Source organism: Rhipicephalus sanguineus, chromosome 7 (assembly GCF_013339695.2).
Source record: "Rhipicephalus sanguineus isolate Rsan-2018 chromosome 7, BIME_Rsan_1.4, whole genome shotgun sequence".
In the NCBI taxonomy this organism is placed as follows: domain Eukaryota; kingdom Metazoa; phylum Arthropoda; class Arachnida; order Ixodida; family Ixodidae; genus Rhipicephalus; species Rhipicephalus sanguineus.
The window spans coordinates 23,976,439-23,991,219 of NC_051182.1; the positions used below are offsets into that span (position 1 = coordinate 23,976,439).

Below are 14,781 nucleotides of genomic sequence, written 5' to 3' on the forward strand. Positions count from 1 at the left end.
TGGATGAAAGTGTTTCGACCCAGGTTGACCGGTTAAAAGGAGCTAGTTTTCCAGATGAGTGCATCCTTTTGGCATGCGAAAAGAATCGCCGTCAGATAAAACAGATGAGGACACAGGCACGGGTCGGCGGGACTGAGGATGAAGGCGGAACAAGAACGAAGATAGCCGTTGTTCCATACATGCACAGCACGTCACACAGATTAAAGAAGATAGCGTCGAAGTATGGGGTACGTGTACTTTTCTCGGCCAAAACAAGTTGGCTAAGATATGCCCTGCAGTGGAAAGGTTGGCAAACAAAAACGTACTGAGCCCAACCATGGGTGTGGCATCAGGCATGGAACAAAGTTTGTCGAATGCAGAAAGGATGTGGTATACGATGTCCCTTTTACATGCGGAAAGCATTACATCGGACAAACTGGCCGATGCGTAAATGTACGCCTTCGCGAACACGAAAGTTCATTGAAGGGGGCACCGTATTCACATCTAGCAATGCACTGTAAAGAGTGCACATGCAACCCTGACTTTGAAAAAACCACTGTTGTTGACAAGCACGCCGATCGAACTGTCAGGGAGATCGTTGAGGCTTATCAAATAAGGAAGAGTGGCACTGCTTGCGTTAGTCAGCCATCCATTTTGCTATCGGATTGTGAAGTTGCTTTTTTAGAGAGAACGTAAAATGAAGTGCATTTCTTGCCTTGGTTGAGGTGCATGCGCGGTTTTTATCTCTCACCTGTTTATTTCTTTTATGATCACGTGTTAACGTTTTTTTTTTTTTTTTTTTTTTGGCTTTAGTGATGACGTACATTTTGTATATATGAGGGCGTTGTATTCAAAATAAACTCAGTTGCTAGTAGCGCTGCGTCCTGTGTTCTTCGTAAGTCCCCGTTTCTTTTAGCGCTTCACCATCATGAACTATGTCCTGCTTTGGCTCTTCTAGCTCGCAGCACACTCCATTCGCAAACGCGATCACTGCAGCGAGCAAAGTTATCTTCGTGCGGTCTATAGCTTGAACCATAGGTCGGCAAACTCAGACTCAGATCGAGCCGTCAGTCTGAATGAGTCCGAGTGAGTAATATGTTGGTGAGTTCGAGTCCGAGTGACCGGCTGAGGAAAATTTCAGTGTGTCTGAGTCCGAGCGTTTGAGGTAAAATTTGGTGAGTCTGATTCCAAGACAGCCCTATGCGCAAATATATTGGCTGACTGAAGCTGAGTGAGCTCTACACTATTTTGCCGACCTATCGTGCTATCTATTCAACTTCAGCATTACTATCAGCCTCGTGTCGGCTCACATTTATACTGCCGTCGAGTCACACGTGTACTTCAAAGCACTAGCATACATACGTCAGCTCAATATTTATTGATGAAAGGCGTGAGTTACGAAGGGCCAGTGGCGGATCCAGAGGGGGGGGGGGGCGGTAGGGGCGATCGCCCCCTCCAGAGCCTGTGTCAACCTGCCCCCCTTGTCTGCTGTGCCTGTCGCCCATCTCCTTTATCAAGTTGTTTCGGCTACCATTACACAAAAGGGGGAAGGAGAATCTTGCCCCGGCCCTCTAGATGATTAGTGGGGTTTTGTGGCGCAAGGGCCATGGGTGGCCAAAGAGCGCCATGTCTATTATGTGGCGTTAGCGATGACCAATGATTACGATGACCGGGTGTATTGTGGCTGTATAGAGGCCTAAAATCACGTGCTTTAAAGAAGCGTAAAAGATGTGTATACAGTATAAAATTATGGCAGTGATAAGTGGTGTGATCTATGGGTGTGGGATAAATGACGAGTGAGCATGGTATTTACCAGTGTTGTAGACGTTACTGAAAAAAAGTAACTAAATACGTTACTCGTTACACTATAAAAAAAGGAACGCGTTACCGCCCTACGTTGCGTACAAAAAAATGTAATGCGTTACCGTTACCGTTACCGAAAAAAAGTAACGGACGTTACCTCTGCCGTTACTCCGCAATCATAAATTTTAATCGATGTCTCTGCTGCAGGAACCCACAATAACAATAATTTAAATCTGAAATTTATGTTTCACATAAAACTTCAAACCCAACCAACGATTATAACCAAAATGCTGATTTAACGAGTATTACTTGCACAAATGTACCTGACGTTAGCAATGGTAGAGTGGCTTTGGGTTGCCTTTAGAGTTACGTGTGATGGCTTCCGACTCTGACACATGGGGAAACCATTTTTCTCAATGTGACATTATACAGAATATGAGATTCATTCATCAACGCTATTCGCAAAGAAAGCATCAATGAAATCTCAAGAAATTTACAATAATTCTGATGGTGTGCTTCGGCTAGCAAAATAGATGCGCGAATTTTGTAGTAGTAAAGAAATGCTTAAATGGGCTAGTCACGTAAAAAATGTCCGTGCATAAACATTTTTTGTTCACTTTAACCTGTATAATTACCGCAAAAATTGCGAGCGTTTATGTGAGGGTGTTCAAGATCAGCCTCACTCGCTCAGGAGTTCAATAACCAGAAACTTCGCTGCAGTTGCAGATAGAAAAAGCAAAATTTATTTTTAAAACAAAGTTCATAAGCCTTATCAACTTTGTAGCTACTGTAAAATGTCGCATATTTAGATATTATTCAAAAACAGTTTCCTTAGCTCTAGAAATTTCAAACAATGTTACTTTACTCTTTGTTGCGCATACATTTCATACACAAAATATCTTCTTTGTAACGATAATATTTGTGTTTTACAACGTCGTGAACTTTCGAGAACGACAGGTAATGAATTTGGTCCCTCCGGATTGAATATGTTTGATATTTTTTCCCTCGTAAATTATGCAGTTAATAAGGAAATAAGTTCCTTTTCGGGCTACTGGCAGGGGTCATGCATAAAATATAAAATACTCAATCAAATCTAAAATATCTATTTTCGGATCCGTGTCGATCTCTCGTGGAATCACCCGTTTGCAATAACCACGATTAGTACACTAACTACGGTAATGTCTGCCGTGTAGCTACCTGTAACCGTGGTTAGCCGTAACCGTAGTTAGCTTAACCGCGGTTAAGGCTGTTCGTGTGACAGCGGTAATAAGGTAGTGAGTAAAAAGATTTTTTTTTTTTTGCGTTACAAGAAAAAATTCTACGTTTCGCGTCCCGCTCGCATTCTTTTTCAGGGTTTTCTTTCAGCCGGGGGTCACGCCTATTCTCCACAATAAGGCAGACTCTCGATCGGCAGCGCACCTGTAGACCGGTTGACGTTACCGGCTGTCGCCTGGATGGGCCAGAATTCCACAGAAAGCCGCTTAAGTTGACGACGCGGGAGTTGTGAATTCGATGCGGTGGTCGCTTACCATGCTATGCAGTGTACTCCTTTGTCACGCGAACTTGCGGACATCGTTTTTATGTTGTCGCAGCCTCTCGGGGGAGTTCTTCGTTTTCCCCACGTAAAAAATTTCACGATAAGCACGTGGTATGGAGTAAACCAGCCCTTGCGCTTTCTCTTCGGACGGCCTGTCTTTTGGGCACGAAAAGGCGCAGGTGCCAGTAATCCATCTGCTACATCCACTTCCACGAGAAGCATATGCGTACAGTTTCTCATGGCGAATTATGCGGCTTTCATGAAGCTTTGTATGGCGATGGCCCAAAATTCCACACAAGTAGTCGGCGCGTCTTAATAAAGTGGTCCCCACAATTTCCGCACACAAAAAAAGCGATTCTGCCGCGCTTTCGTGGTCAATGCCTGGCAGGCCGACAGCAGCCCGACGCTTGCGACAAAAGAATTTGTGAGGGCGAACTCTGAGAAAACGGCACCCCCAGGATGAAAAAGTAACGAGTAACGTGACACCACACGTTACCGAAAAATGTTGACGTAAGTACGTTACCCGTTACAGTTTCTAAATTGTAACGAGTACGTTACTAAGTTACCGAAAAAAGTAATGCGTTACCAGTAACGCCGTTACTTGTAACGCGTTACCGCCAACACTGGTATTTACAAGTGAGAGGCGGGATGACAGCACGAATGCTTCCTCAAGGCCTTTGCGCCCAAAGGCCGGGAGGCAGGTGCTTCGTTTGATAGAGTTACCGCAGCAGCAGCCTCAGTCATGAGGCCGCGCTACGGAGCGCCTGGAAAAATAACGTTGAAGTTATGGACATCTTCGAGAAATTCGAAAAGAGACTGATATTTAAAAAGTGGTTCTCTGCCAATGAACATACCGGGATGAAGTGGGAACTGCAGGTATATTGATGAAAAATACTTTTTTCTGACAGCGTCTAATTCCGTGCATTGCAGTAGTGTGTGGAGTACAGTTAGTGGATCACCACAGTGATCACACAGAGGTGGATCGCCTCCGGACAAAAGATATGAATGTGTACTATGTGTGTGGCCTATCCTCAGTCTGCAAAGCAATTATTATAAGTATTGCGCTATGAATGATCGATGATTATGGAGGGTGTGTTTTAACGCAAGAATCTTTTTATGGTAGCTTAATGCGGCTGTGATTTATATGTAGCAGGTGACTACTGGAAATTGATGTCCGGTTGAGAATCGCGGAAAAACCAGCATGCTTCTCCATTCTTTCTTGCTATGACCCATATTGGAAATAAGGAGGTCTCCTCCCCCCCCCCTTCCCTGTACTTCTCGTCACTCAATGCCCAGGTTGTCATGGTCGTGCGCTGATCCGTCACCGCTTTGTCACTTTTTTTTACCGGGGCTACAAAATCACCCGTTGTTCCATGGATTGTTGAAAGAACTGGAAGCATGAAACGCATTTTCGAGTACCCGGAATGAGAACCCTGTGAACAGGACAAAAGGGTGTCTGGGTGACTAAAGCTGACAGTGGTTTTCCTTTCTGGGCTTTATTCTTTTATTCGAGAAACGGTGTGCTGTGGGAAGTTTTGAAAATGGGGAGGTGAAATGGAGAGACGGTGGATAACATGGAAGGGCATCTGTTGAGTCACGTGCGTGACTCAACAAGATGCCAGGCGCCAGACACCTGGATGTGTCACACACCGTGATGCCACGTGGGAGCAGTGCTTCAAATTATGTACACAAACAACAGTGATTAAACACAGAGCAACCACAAAATGTAGTTAGCGAACTGTCACTCCCATGATTGCAGACATGTCACGAAAAAGGGATTTTGCTGGGAGGAGCTAACGCACATCGCCCGTTAAAAGAGAAGATTGCAGCGTGCCAAAGCAAAGACGACAGCATGTTTAAAACTGCCGTTTTCTAGAATCTAAAACTCTCACTATTCTTATCTTGCTTTCATAAATCTGAACACTATTTATTAGGAACGCATGTTCTCAAAGGCGTTCTTGGCATGAAACATACACCTGACCGGCCATCTGTACCAACCACTGAATATAACAGGGCAAATTCTCTCTTTTTTCACGACATCATTTCTGCTACTATCATTAAGAGATAATATTTATACGACCATCCAACATTTCTATAAAAATATTTCGAATTTTACATAGATGTTTTACCCTGCAGCACGGTGTTAGAATAGCCGTGCCCTGCAGCGTACGGAACTGCGGCGAGTGACCGGGGCACCATGCAAAAATTAGATTTTGTAACCTCAGCAAACTTTGAAATCCGTATGAAGCAACCGGTCAACCTACTGTAATGGAGCTAAGTATATTCTAAAGAGAATGTTATGAGGGCAACACGGAGCGTGATCGCCAGTGGCGCACTCAGCCAATGCAAAAATTGGGTGGCCCTGAAAAGAGCCTTTTCAGAAGCGCTATGGTACAGCGGACAGCAGACTTCACCAGTGACGTTTCGCGACGCGCGCACAGGCTTTCAGGAAACCGTCGTAGGAAATACAGCCGTGATGAGAATATGTCACGCGCAGACGTGTCAGGTATTCCCCTCGGACTGTGAACCCACAGGTTTCCAGAGCTGCCTGCAAGTCGCTGTCCCTGATCCAACCGTCTCCGTCCTCGTCATATTCCGTGAACACGGCCGCGCCGTACTCCACGGCATCGCAGGCCATGTCCAGAATCTCGGTGCACTCCGTGAAACCGCGGCTACGGCAGGCCTCCAGCACGAACGCCGCTGTCAGTTTCATGATCATTGGCTGCAGTTGCCGTTGGCGAAGCCGGAGAAGCAGTTCGTTCACGAGGCGAGAGCCCATGCTGCACAGCTTGAGAAGTAGCAAGTGTAGTGACAATTCGGCAAGTCGTCGTCTTTTTATACACCCACCCTCGGTGTTCGAGCACGTCTCACAATGGCTTTTGTATTCTAAACTTCCACCTCCCCTCCTTTCAACTTCAACTTGTTCACCGTTCACCCTCTCCCCCTTGATTCACGTGCCTTTCTATCTTTCCCGCAAACCGAGTTTGTACAAACCGGTTATAAGCTGAGCTAAAGTTTTCAAAATAACGTGTTCATTGCTCTCGTGTAAAAATAAAAATTCATCGAAAACTATTTTCTCCGATTGCTACCCACATCTATCGCACAAAGGTGGATCATCACCGGACAAATGGTATGAGTGTGTGCGGTGTGTGTGTCCTGGTAATTTTTACTTCTGTGCACCGTGAGTGATACTGGCGGCCAATTAGAAAGTGGAGGCTTCATAACGTGCAGTTTATTTTGTGTGTGCCTATCTCATGTGCTCTGCCAATAAGTCCTGAACTTTCCTTTAGGAAAGGCTTAGGAGAAGCGCACGGATAGCTGTGGATGCATTGGCAGCGGTTTCGTGGACGGATGCAGCTAGCTGTTCACTAGAAAGACGCGGGTTCGATGTCGGCTTATGGACGGAGACGAAATACTAAAGGCACATGTACTGTACCATGGCACACAGATTTCACATACCACTATTTCTGGCTTTTTTTCTAAATTTTGTTTGATCATGAATACGCCCTTCTAATGCCCTAAGGGCACTGTTCGAAAAAACACCCCCTCAAAAAATTATCGAAACTTGAACTAAGCCCGCAAGGCTTGAAACAGCGAAACTGGACGATTCTGAAGATTAATGTGGTTTCTTCTAGGTTGTTTCTAGGCCTTAGTTAGGGGATGATACGTTACCTCGTGCACCTAATAAAATTGTACGCTATATAAGTATAGGCGCATAACTTAAACTGCTTATTCTAAAGCCTAGCTGCTCACCGGCACCAGCTGCGTACCCCAAAGGTAGGGCTATATATACTCTTGGAACCGCTTATGAATTATACGTGTCGCGTAGCCTTGTCGTTGTGTGTGTGTGCTGTTCTGATTCATGACATGCTGTGCGTAATTACCTAATGATATATCGCAATGTTGATGCTCGCGAATTTGACCGTTATAAAAAACAAAAGACTCGTGAGCGAAAGGATCATGGTTACTAATGTTTTTTTGGTAGTAACCGTTACTACCTATTTTACTAGTTAGCAACGAGAAGGGTAGTAACCGCTACTAAGTGCCTTTGTAACGGCGAGGGTTGTAACGGTTACTAACCTCCCCGTTACTAACCGCACTTACTAACAGGGTAGTAACATATGTGACAAGTAGTTAGTAAGCCGAAGTTAGTAAGTACTACAACCTTTTTTTTAAGAGTGTACACTCTAAGCCGCAAAGGACGAAAAAGGGTCTGTGGTTCGTCCTTTTGGGGGGCAACTGCACTGCCACAACCATTACTCCCTAAAGGATGAACGATTCGTCCTTTAGGGAGTAACTGTCAGGGGACGAACTGTTAGTCCTCAGTTGTTTTGAGGGACGAATTGTCGGGGTGTAAAAGTTACCCTTTTTAGGGAGTAACTGATTTATTCCTCTTTTTGCATGGTAGCTGCGTAGGGACGAACTGTTACCCCTGGTGGGACTAACAGTTGCTCCTTCTCGATAAAAAAAGAAAATCAATTTATTACAGTTTCTGGTTGAATTACTAAGAATTTGAAGGTTGATACACGCATTTGACGACATATACAATTATACACAGAAATGAATTCAGAAGTAAACTGCAGAAAATTCACAACAAACACACAGGATTCGAACTCGTGACCATTGAATCAGCAGTCGCGTACGCTAACCACTATACCACACGCCAGTACGTAGCAGAGTGAATATTACCGGGGCTATATATGTACAGGCACCGTCTGGAAGCTGCGCGTTCTGCCATGTTAGTCAAAGTAGCAAGATTCCTTATATTAGACTTCAGCCTTCAGTGTTTTGCAAGCAACCATTCGGTGATCACGTTCATGAAAATGTAAAATGCGTTGGATTGGTTTTTCCGCGCGCATGTTTTGAGCGAATTTGGGCGCTTGATGAATGTATGTATATATAAACGTTCTCATATATGCTCCCGTCGACGTGTCAAGCTTTCTCGCTTCTCACTGTACGGAACACGGTTGGTTATATCGTTCAGCGAAAATGTCTGTTTAATGACAAAAAAACGAAAACGTCTAAAGAAGCAACCAAGTTTATTCAACGACTCGTGTCAATTCTGCAGCATCGTGCGTACACATAAATTGAACAACTTTGTTGAATACAGAAGATAGGATGGCTTCCCTGCATTATAGGAGAGACAATGAAAAGTGCAATGTTTTATCCAAATGGATGCTGTCCAGCCGACGTCAGCAAGTGCAACAGCACCATCGACAGCTGCTGAGAGCGTGTTCATAGCTGCAAGATGTTGAAGACGTTTCTCAGGAGGCGCAACGGTCTCATTCATCGATTTCCTGAAAAAGTAATTGCAGAAGCATTAATATTTCCGGCAGAACTGTTCGTGCACTTGCAGTTACGTCACAAGGCGTCTGTTAGAAATGCTTCAAGCGTAAGATTTAGACGAAAACTGCTCTTTCACAGAACCTGTCATATATTGCAATGGAACAGTTTAGAATGTGTTATGAAGTTCGAAAAACCTGTCCTCGAGTTTAACGTTTCACGCTTTCACAGTGACACGCTATTGCGCCCACTTATTTATCAATAAAGCTTGCTCTTCATTTGAGAGATAGAAAAATTAAATTATTCCTAGCATCGCTACAAACAAGCGAAATCGCCGATGCCGTCGCCGACTGCCCGTGTTAGCGGTGCTAAGCCTTTAGCTAGGCATACTATTTTAACAGCCAATCTTCCCAAATGACTTGTTTACCTTGCAATAGAAGATATTGTGCGGAGTTTACGTGAATTTTCTTTTAAAAAGTCGCGAATATTTCTGATAAACAACGCTTATTTGGGCAGCACTGAAAACAAAACTATTTTTGAACAGCTGTACTTGCTACAGCTAATGTTGAGCCTTCACCGAGGTTACCATGTTTCGATGGCCCAACCATCATGCTTGTAATTCTATAGCAGGCGGGGCAGCACTCGCGATGCTGTATCGCGCGAGCTCATCAATCATGCGTGTTTTGTCCGCGCAGAACGTGAATGTTAAACAAGCGGTGATCGTTACATATCAACTGCACAAAGGTAAAATCACGCGGAGTGATGGTAGCCTTGTTTACACTCACCTCTCAGGCGATGTCCCAGTCGGCGCGTAGCATTTCGATAGCGTAGCACTTCATTCCAGTAGCAGATCACGTTTACCACAGCGCGAAGATGATTCAGTGCACCACAAGTGACAGCAATCGCAACCACAAAACGAGAACACATCCACAACACAACGCGAAACCGCCGAGTCTTAGCTTGCCGTGCATACGACGAGAACACCACGCCGCGCATTGATACAGCTTGCGTGCGAGCACATTTTTTGTGTGTGTGTGTGTGGGAGCTTTTTCACATTTATTATTATGCCATATGAAGGATATTACTTTACTTCTGCCGCAGTTTCCGTAGTTTACAAGACCGTTTACATTTAAATAAACTATTAACAGTTCATTTCTTTAGCGGACTCTTTGAATACGCGCATGCTGACCATTCGTTCGAGGCCACCACTGCGCCGGAAAGTTCCACGGGAGTAAACGTTGCTCCCTGTGGTCTAACAGTTCCTCCCTCACTTTGCACACGGCACCCTCGTCTTGCAGTTAATCCCTCCGGGGATTAACTACCTGTTGCGGGGACGAAATGCAGCACTTACTCCCATTTCGCACCTTTGCGGCTTAGAGTGTAGTTTCGAGGTTGCTTGCATGCGTCGTTGTTAGGCTTCGACTAGATGATGATAGGTTGTTTCTACGTTGTTATCGGTCAGAGAGGTTCGAGTTAAACCACAGACAATCACAGACACGTTGCTGCTGGCGTAGACGTTCCATCGCTTCGCGGTCTACTCGCCGCCGCCGTTGCCTTTCCCGTTCCCTAGTATTCTCTCGTTGTACGTATACTCGGGGTCTTCGGCTCACAGCCGTCGCTTAGCAGCCATTTGTTGTTCTGTTGCCTTCTTCCCTTTTAGTGGAAATTCTGTATTGTGGGATTTACCCAATTTTTGTGATAAATACTCTTTATGAGGATGACTGTTTTCTGGTAGGGCGTGAACAAGGCACTATTTGCTAAACAGCTTGGCTGTTAAAAATTAGTATGGTGTAAGGTGAAGGGCTCTTGAAATTTCTGAAACCTCTCACTCACATTGAATTATAAATTATTATGGGGGATGCTGATAACTTTCCAAGGATATAAAGACGAAAGCTTAGTTGGACCCATAGAGATGTTAAATCGGAGGCTCTGAGACCGTGCAATGAGTGCAGGGCCGTCACCGTAGGGCCACTGTGAAACACGCGTCTCACGTGCAAGAATCGGTGACAGGGTGCCTCTTTCAAGCAGACACGTTCACGACCCCAGTTGGCTATAGCCACGACTACCTGGGTCAGTATTTCAGCAGGTGTACAATATGTAAGGCAGGAGGCGCGTCTGCATTCCATCCTGTGGGCCCAGCCCCCCACAGGGGCGTCTGCGCAAGCAGGCGTTTGGTGTGTAGCGACACCACGGACCGACACCACGCCTAGCCGTGCGTGGCTTTGCCAGTGTCCGCGAAAAGGGGATCCTGGGGGTTGAGCCGACGCCGGGTGATTGGACCTTTAAGGCCCCCCGGCAGAGGCAACACACCCGTTTGGCCCCGGCTTCACGTAGACACCACCCCTGGGCTGACCCACCCAGGGGAAAACCGGGCAGTCGCCTTTTCCTGTCCTCTCTCTCCCCTCACATCTTCGTCTTTTCTCCCACTTTTCATCTTTCCTGTCTTCTCCTCACTTCTATTTACTTCCGTTTTCCTGGCGGCGAGGGTTAACCTTGTGCGTGTGCCCTCTCTTGGGCACATTATATTTGGTTATAGTGGCTGTGTACAGCTGACGTTGGCATGCCTTATATATATATATATATATATATATATATATATATATATATATATATATATATATATATATATATATATATATATATATATATATAAGTGCTTTCGCGTCCCCATGTTGGGCTCCATGGTGGGCGGCTGGCATGGCTGCCGAAACTATACATAATCTATCGCCTCAACCTCATTTCCTCCACTGAATGATCGTCGTCTTACAAAGAGAGGGCGCACCGAAGAGACTTTGAATGCCTTGTTCAAATCCACAGAAATTTTTCCACGCTTCCACGTAATCCACGGCGGAACACTCGAAAATAACGCAAGAACGATCTCTCCTTTTCTTGTATCCAAAATGCCTCACCGACACACTCGGTCAAGGCTATAAGGCTACAAGAATGGCTAGTGGGGACCTTCTTCTGGAAGTGCATAGTAAAGATCCAGTATGAAAAACTTTCAAAACTCACCTCTTTTGGAAGCACCCCTGTCTCACTTACACCACACCGATCGCTCAACGCCCCGCAGGGGCGTCTGCGCAAGTAGGCGTTTGGTGTGTAGCGACACCACGGACCCGAGCTAACGGGGGGTTTCGACCCCTCCCACGCCTAGCCGTGCGTGGCTTTGCCGTGTCCGGGGAAAAGGGGATCCTGGGGGTTGAGCCGACGCTGGGTGATTGGACCTTTAAGGCCCCCCGGCAGAGGTAACACACCCCTTTGGCCCCGGCTTCACGTAGACGGCACCCCTGGGCTGACCCACCCAGGGGAAACCGGCAGTCGCCTTTTCCTGTCTCTCTCTCTCGCCTCATCTTCGTCTTTCTCTCTCACTTTTAAACTTTCCTGTCTACTTCTCCCTTCTCGTTACTTCCGATTTTTCCTGGCGGCAAGGGTTAACCGTGTGTGGCTCCCAACCTTGGGTAGACCATATTAGGTTATAGTGACGGCGTACTGCTGGCGTTGCGCAGACTTTTCGTATGTTCTGCCACGTCCCCCTGTTGGGCTCCGTGGTGGGTGGTAGGCGCCGTTGCCGAACAAGCGACTTTTTCCATGGGACCCTCGAACCCCTCTTCCACCGATCGTGCCCCAAAAAGGGTACGCACCGATGCATCCCAATTCTTCTGGCCCAAAAACAATGACAATTTTCCGAAATACCACGTGGTTCACTGTGAACAAACATCTGAAAAAGCTAGAGCCATTTCACCTTTTCTTGTTGCTAAGTGCTTGAAAGACACCATAGGAACGGGATATAAGGCCACAAGGATGGCAAGCGGGGACCTACTCCTCGAATTAAAAGACAAGGAACAGTACATTAATTTGTCACATCTAGTCGCGTTTGGAAACATCCCCGTCTCTGTGAGCGCGCACAGGACCATGAACACTGTCAAAGGTGTAGTGTCCGATGAGGACCTCATTGGCCTCAGCGAGGAAGAACTACTAGATGGATGGAAAGATTCAAATGTCACTCATGTCCAAAGGATCAAGATAAGGCGCGACAACACCGAAATACTGACCAAGCATTTGATACTTACTTTTGCCTCCAGCACACTACCCGAAAACATTGAAACCGGCTACGTCAAGCTTGCTGTACGACCTTTCATACCAAACCCGCGGCGATGCTTTAAATGTCAAAGATTTGGTCACGCGTCTCAAAGCTGCCGAGGGCAGCTCACCTGTGCAAAATGCGGAACGACGGGTCATTCTGTTGATGACTGCGCTGGTGATGGGACTCACTGCGCGAACTGTGAAGGTGATCACCCTGCGTACTCCAGGGCCTGCCCGGCCTGGAAGAAAGAGAAAGAAATACTCACGATAAAAGTAAAAGAAAACATAACGTTCCGAGAAGCACGACAGCGAGTTTCATCGTCATTTCCAGCAAGAACATCTTTTGCCGAAGTGGTGCGACGGGGGGCAGCACCACAACGGCCTATCGCGTTTGCCCGGACCACTCGCAGCGTGCCGAGGCAAACGCCACCCGCCCCCATGGTGGGAGCAGCGAAGGCTGCCCCGCCTACTCTGAATCTGACCACACCGGCGGCCACTACAAGCTCCGGCACCGTAGAGGCCAAGGAGAGCACATCGCCCTCCGGCTCGGTGGCGTCCAAGACTTCGTCACACCAGGCGAAGTCCCCACCTGCCAAGCCAGAGATCCCGGCGACTCCAGGGTCGTCGGGTCTCACGACCACGCCTCGCCAGGCGAGGTCGGACAAACAAGCCAGCAGCTCGCATACGCGGGCGTCCAGTGCCTCAAACGAGGCAATGGACACAACTCCGGTGCCTCTGGTACCGAAAGAGCGGCGTAGCTCCCTGGAGCGCGCTAAGAAAACCAAAAAGCCGATAATGGGGCCCGACGACGGCCCTGCTGCTTGAGCTCTAAATTTCGACCTAAACAACACCCACTTCCTTCTCGTACACACAGCACTACCTGACATCCAATATGGAAGCACAAATTATACAATGGAACGTGAGAGGACTGCTTAGAAATCTCGACGATGTCCAAGAACTCTTACACAAACATACACCAAAGGTGCTGTGTGTACAAGAAACACACTTAAAATCCAAACACACGAACTTTCTACGCAGCTACATTATTTTCCGGAAGGACCGGGATGATGCCATCGCGCCATCCGGGGGTGTAGCGGTTATAGTTAATCAAGGAGTAGCATGCACACATTTACCTCTTCGAACTTCCCTTGAGGCAGTGGCTGTTCGAGCGGTTCTTTTGAACAAACTCGTCACCATTTGCTCTCTATATATACCTCCACATTACCAGCTGCAAAAACATGAATTTCAGTCTTTAATAGATGAGCTCCCTGAACCTTACCTTGTACTTGGGGACTTTAATGCGCATAGCTGTCTATGGGGTGACTCCCGCTGCGATGCGCGAGGTCGTCTAATTGAACAGTTCCTTTTCTCTTCTGGCACGTGTCTCTTGAATAAAAAAGAGCCAACATACTATAGCCTTGCGAACAATACCTACTCGTCCATAGACCTCAGCATCACATCTCCATCACTTCTGCCCCTTCTAACATGGAAAGTCATTAATAATCCCTATGGAAGTGACCATTTTCCTATAGTTCTGAGCACCCCAATAGTTAATGAATGTCCTCCACAGGTTCCCAAATGGCAAATTGACAAAGCCGATTGGGAACAGTTTCGTAAAATGGCTCTCTTAAGTTGGACCAACATGCATGCTTTGAGCATAGATGAAGCTGTAGACTACTTTACAGTTTTTTTGATTGATGCCGCAATGAAGTGTATCCCACAAACAGCTGGACTGCCGGCAAACGACGTGTGCCATGGTGGAACACTGAGTGTCGAAACGCGCGCAAAAAAGCAAAATAAAGCATGGAGGCTGCTTCGGGACTCGCCGACAGCCGAGAATCTGGACAGTTTTAAAAACATAAAGTCACAAGGCAGGAGAACTCGCCGACAGGCAAGAAGACAAAGTTGGCAGAAATTTTTATCGGGAATTAACTCATATACACAGGAGGCTAAAGTCTGGAACATGGTTAGTAGGGTAGCAGGCCGACAAGCGCATTCACTTCCCCTAGTAAACACACAAGGTGACAGCTTGGAAGACCAGGCGAACTTCCTAGGTGCACACTTCGAACAGGTATCGAGCTCGTCACACTACACGG

At 46.6% G+C, this 14,781-nt stretch overlaps 1 long non-coding RNA gene across 1 annotated transcript in view; it reads left to right on the forward strand.

The window, feature by feature from the left end:
- The first annotated feature begins 11,684 nt into the window (after nt 1-11,684).
- Nucleotides 11,685-14,781, forward strand: part of LOC125759255 (uncharacterized) — an 89,262-nt gene continuing 86,165 nt past the window's right edge. Inside the window, exon 1 of the long non-coding RNA XR_007416823.1 lies at nt 11,685-11,847. This is a non-coding gene — a long non-coding RNA (uncharacterized LOC125759255). The remainder of the gene's footprint in view (nt 11,848-14,781) is intronic.